The sequence below is a fragment of the Desmodus rotundus genome, chromosome 8, assembly GCF_022682495.2.
Source record: "Desmodus rotundus isolate HL8 chromosome 8, HLdesRot8A.1, whole genome shotgun sequence".
Taxonomy (NCBI): domain Eukaryota; kingdom Metazoa; phylum Chordata; class Mammalia; order Chiroptera; family Phyllostomidae; genus Desmodus; species Desmodus rotundus.
In genome coordinates, this window is record NC_071394.1 from 77,380,397 (window position 1) to 77,386,396 (window position 6,000).

The window sequence follows — 6,000 nt, forward strand, 5'->3', positions numbered from 1 at the left end:
CTTGCTATGACCTCACATGGCCCTTTCTGTGTGCATATACTCTCCTGGTGTCTCTTCCTCTTCTTGTAAGGACACAATCCAGTCAAATTAGGGCCCACCCTTATAACCCCACTTAACCTCAAGCACCTCCCTAATGGCCCTATCTCCAAATACATCACACTGGGGAGTAGGGTTTCAACATATGAATTTAGGGGGAGAGGTGGAGGGGAATACAACTCAGTCCATAACAAACATGTAATAGAAAAATACCTTGAAAAATAAGAAGTTTGTCTACTTTTCCCCCCAAAGAGGGATTTTCTAAAATCCCATCAGGTCAACAGCAGCAAAATTCTTTAGCTCACAAACCTGCCCAGACAACTTCTGTCCCATAAAGGAATGAACATTCTCTCCCTCCTGCTTGAGAGCATTCAGAAGTGAAAGGCCTGTCCCTTCTGCCCCTCTTACCAAGGATAACTATTTATAGTTCCTGGCACTTTGTAGTCTGAGGAGTCAAGAGTTCTCAAATCACTTCCATGGTTTTACAGCATGCTGTCCCTGCCCCCTACCCCCAGCCATTAGAAACTATTATCCCTGGTTCCCATGGGGTTGGAGGTTGAGTGAGAAAAGGGAAACAAAGAGAAAGATTTTCAGCATGCAAAACTGCAGGATTTTTTTTTAAGCTTAAAAGGAAAATAAATTGTGTCTTTGTTTTTTGTTTTTGTTTGTTTGGGGTTGTTTTGTGTGTGTGTGTGTGTGGCAGAGCCAGCTGAGGCTTTATTTTGGGAGGAAAAACCCCCCACTTGATTTGGCTTTTAGTCAGGGACATGGGTAAGAGGCGGTGCCCCAGGCAGTAAATGCTCTGACCCCAAGGGTGAGCTGAGGCCTGGGGCTGCGCCTCTGGTGGGTCTCCTGTGCCTTCCGCTCTCCTACAGAGCTCCTGTCCTGCTATCCTGCCAGCTTGGAGGACAGGAGGGACCGCAGTAGTCATTCACTTGGACAGGACATCAGATGATTCAGACATCAGCTTCCCATTGCAGGTCTCAATCTTCTTCACAAACACCATCTTGTAGGAGCTGGTGCTGGTGTGGCTGAAGGAGCCAGAGCTCCTGCCACAGCCCAGGCTGGCCTGGAAGCCCAGGGCATAGTTGAAGTTCCTGTAAGCCAGGCTTAGTCCATTTGAGTAGCCGCTGGTGGTCTTGGTATGCATACTCATGTTCTGCATCCCAGACTCCAGCCGGCTCTCCTCGCCCTCCAGCAGCTTGCGGTAGATGGCGATCTCCGCGTCCAGGGCCAGCTTGACGTTCATGAGCTCCTGGTACTCATGCAGCTTCTAGGCCATGTCCTGCTTGGCGGATCTCAGAGCGGCTTCCAGCTCAGCCACCTTGGCCTGAGCATCCTTAATGGCTGCCTCCAGGGAAGCCCTCTGGCCTTTGAGCCCATCAATCTCAGCCTGGATTCTGCTGATGTTCCAGTTAGTCTCAGAAATCTTCGTCTTCATGCGACACAGGTCGTCCCGTGCTACCTGGCCAATGTCTGCAACTCCTCATACTTGATCTTGTAGATGGCTTCAGCCTCAGCCCAGCTGCATTTGGCGATCTCCTCATACTGGGCCTTGACCTCAGGGATGATGCTGTCCAGGTCCAGGGAGTAGCTGTTGTCCATGGACAGCACCACGGACGTGTGGGAGATCTGGGACTGCAGCTCACGAATCTCCTTGTTATACAGCTGCCTGTAGAAGTTGATCTCATCGGTCAGGCCTTCCAGGCAGGACTCCAGCTCTACCTTGTTCATGTAAGCTTCATCCACATCCTTCTTCATGAGGACAAATTCGTTCTCCATCTATGTGCGCTTGTTGATCTCATCCTCGTACTTATGCTTCAGGTCCTCCACCATCCCCTTCATGTTGCCGAACTCCGCCTCCAGTCTCAGTTTCTCCTGGGCTAGTGTTTCTAGCTGCCGCTGCAGGTTGTTGATGTAGGTCTCGAACATGTTGTCCATGTTACTGCGAGTCGTCTTCTGCTGCTGCAGGATACTCTACTTGGTCTCCAGAATCTTATTCTGCTGCTCTAGGCTCTGCACCTTATCGATGAAGGAAGCAAACTTGCTGCTGAGGCTCTTGATTTGCTCCTTGTCTTGGTTGTGCAAGGCCCAGATGTTGGGGTCCACCTCTCGCTTCATGGGGCTCAGCAGACTCTGGTTCACTTGGATGGCTTTGATGGTCCCCATGCTCCCAGCTCCACCAAACCCCCCGGCCAGATTCATGCTGGCGCCCAGGCCAAGCTGGGAGCTGCTGCTCACCTGGGGAAAGGTCGAGGAGCTGATCCTGGGCCCACTCGAGAATGAGCGGCTGCTGAAGGCCCCGGGGCCAGAGGTGGACACGTTGAAGGACCTCTGCATCATCCTTACAGATATGGTGGAGGCTGGGGTGGAGGCTAAACCAGACAGTAATTCAAGAAAGAGCCAAAAAGCTGCTCAATAAATTGTGGTTTTATCTCTGTAGTATTCCCTGCTGAGTTTTGCTCATAACCAAGCCTTCCTGGTCTTTTCCTGAAAACTTAGCAAAAAAATTTCATATTGACCTTTATCCTTGAGCCCTACATTACAGAGGTGCAGACGAGACTGAGGGAAAAGACACAAAGGCCAGACAGGTTTGTTGCCTGGATGCCAGAAACCATTAACGCGTTTACAATTCTCCTCTCTACTCATAGCAACACATGATAAATTACCAGCATCAATCTATCAAATAGTATCAGGCTTCAGAGTTTGGGAACCATATGTTCACGTCATTGCCTTGTGCAGATAGAGACTCTAAATATGTATCAGTCTGGCACATTTCATGAGTATTTATCAAAATGTGCTTTTGTCTCCTATCATGTATATTAATTCAGTATATTAATAATACTGAATAATACCATGTTGCAGCCACACACAAGATTCCAAACTGTAGGTTTAGTTTGCAAGTTTAATGATGGCTATTCGTAATCATAAAAAGAAGAAAACTAACCCAGTAACCAAGAGTTCTGTGGAAGATAGAATAAAGCTTGTATGTTACAGTTTTTATAGATGGATGGCAGAGGAAAGATAAAAATGTGGTCAAACTTGATTTATTTCTGATAAAAATTCTGGATGGGTGTTCAGCTACCTGGGGCAAGAACAAATATTCTTTACTTTGGGAACTTTCTCTGTGTGACTGTGAAATAAGTCACACTCCATAGTGCTAATTTTACATTTTCTGGGAAAAAAATTAATATACTTTTAAAATTTCTCTGTTACCAATACTTCCTCCCTGGTTGCCATAGTCAACAACAGAAGTTCTGAGCTTCTGAGACAGCAAGACTTAGAGTTGCATTTCAAGTCAACAAATACTAAGGTAGAAAAAAAAACAGCTGAAGAAGTATGTGTTAAACTGCCAGTATGGTTATTGGTTGGGGCCGAGTTTGTACAGGTCATCGTAATTCCTTTTCAAAGCTTTGAATTCACTGAATTTTATTAGAAAACATGTCAAACTGCTTTAACTTTTCAATTTGGGGAAAATGTTAAATACATAACAGAAAAATATAACCAATGCATACATCCTTTCCAACCAAAAAGAACAAATGATAACAATTTATCAACTTTTCTTCAAATCTTTTCTATAAAATACATGACAAAGCTTGGAGATAAAGTTGAAATTCCCTCTATGTCCCTTGGAAGCCCCATTTTCTTGTCTGTTTCCGCCCACTGCCTGCCTGCTCTGAGGTGACTAACACCGTGAATTTGGAATGTATCATTTGACCACAAATATATATAGTCATCAATTATGTAAGATGTTGCTTGGTATGTCTTTAAACAGGTACATAAACATCTTAGTGTATAACTCTTCAACTTAATTTTTCATTCTTATTATGCTATCTTAAAGGCTTTTCTTCTGTATTACTTGATGGCATTGAAATATATGTATTAAATGTTTTTTTAAAGTATTTCATTGTTGTTCAAGTATAGTTGTCTGCACTTACCCACTAACTCCCCCCTAACCCCAGCCATCCCCGCCTCCCTCCCTTGCTTCCCCCACCCCCCTTGGTTTTGTCCCTGGGTCCTTTATAGTTGTTCCTGAAAACCCTCCCCCCCTTCTCCCCATTATTCCCTCCCTCCTCCCCTCTGGTTACTATCAGATTGTTCTTAATTTCAATGTCTCTGGTTATATTTTTCTTGCTTGTTTGTTTTGTTAGTTAGGTTCCACTTAAAGGGCAGATCATATGGTATTTACCCTCACTACCTGGCTTATTTCACTTAGCCTAAGGCTCTCCAGGTCCATCCATGCTGTTGCAAAGGGTAGGAGCTCCTTCTTTCTCTCTGCTGCATAGTATTCCATTGTGTAAATGTACCATAGTCTTTGGATCCACTCATTTACTGATGGGCACTTAGGCTGCTCGTGGCATTTGTCTATTGTAAATTGTGCTGCTGTGAACATTGGGGTGCATAGGTTCTTTTGGATTGGTGTTTCAGGGTTCTTAGGATATTATCTCAGCAGTGGAGTTGCTGGGTCAAAAGGCAGTTCCATTTTTAGTTTTCTGAGGAAATTCCATATTGTTTTCCACAGTGGCTGCAACAATCTGCATTCCCACCAACAGTGCACTAGAGTTTCCTTTTTCCACATCCTCTCCAACATTTGTTGTTTGTTGATTTGTTTATGATGGCCATTCTCACTGGTGTGAAGTGGTATCTCATTGTGGTTTTCATTTGCATCTCTGATGGCTAGTGAAGCTGAGCATCTTTTCATATGTCTCTGGGTCCTCTGTATGTCCTCCTTGGAGAAGTGTCTGTTCAAGTCTTTTGCTCATTTTTGTATTGGGTTGTTTGTCTTCCTAGAGTGGAGTCTTGTGAGTTCTTTATATATTTTGGAGATCAAACCCTTATCTGAGGTATAATTAGCAAATATGTTCTGTTCGTATGCCAGTACCAGGCTGTTTTGATTACAGTGGCCCTGTAATACAGTTTGATATCAGGTATTGTGATTCCCCCTACTTTGTTCTTCTTTCTCAAAATTGCTAAAGCTCTTTGGGGTCATTTATGGTTCCATATAAATTTTTGAAATGTTTGTTCCATATCTGTGAACTATGTTATTGGTACTTTAATAGGGATTGTGTTGAATCTATAAATTGCTTTGAGTAGTATGTACATTTTGATGAGGTTAATTCTTCCAATCCATGAGCACAGTACATGCTTCCACTTGTTTGTGTCTTCCTTAACTACTTTCTTCAGTGTTCTGTAGTTTTCTGAGTACAGGTCTTTTACATCCTTGGCTAGATTTATTCCTAGGTACTTTATTTTCCTTGTTGCTATATCAAATGGGATTTTTTTTCCTGATTTCTGTTTCTGATATTTCATTGTTGGTGTACAAAAATGCTTTTGATTTCTGAATATTGACTTTGTATCCTGCTGCTTTGCCAAATTCATGTATTAAGTTGAGTAGTTTTTTGGTGGAGTCTATAGGATTTTCTATGTACATTATCATGTCATCTGCAAACAGTGACAGTTTCATTTCCTCCTTTCCAATTTGGATGCCTTTTATTTCTTTTTCTTGTCTGATTGCTGTGGCTAGGACTTCCAATACTATGTTGAATAGGAGTGGTGAAAGTGGATATCCTTGTCTTATTCCTGATCTTAGTAGGAAAGCTTTAAGTTTTTGCCCATGGAGTATGATGTTGACTGTAGGTCTCTCATATATGGCCTTTATTATTAGTTGAGGAATGCTCCCTCTATTCCCACTTTGCTGAGTGTTTTCATCATAAATGGATGCTGTACCTTATCAAATGCTTTTTCCGCATCTATTGATATGATCATATGATTTTTGTCTTTGCTTTTGTTTATGTGATGTATTGCGTTTATTGATTCGTGAATATTGTATCATCCTTGTGTCCCTGGGATGAATCCCACTTGATCATGGTGTATAATCTTTTTAACATATTTCTGAATGCAGTTTGCCAATATCTTTTTGAGGATTTTAGCATCTATGTTCATTAGCAATATTGGCCTGAAGTT

At 42.8% G+C, this 6,000-nt stretch overlaps 1 pseudogene; it reads right to left on the minus strand.

Moving 5' to 3' along the window:
- Nucleotides 1-967: 967 nt before the first annotated feature.
- On the minus strand, nt 968-4,002 carry LOC112301089 (keratin, type II cytoskeletal 8 pseudogene; annotated as a pseudogene).
- Nucleotides 4,003-6,000: the final 1,998 nt, after the last annotated feature.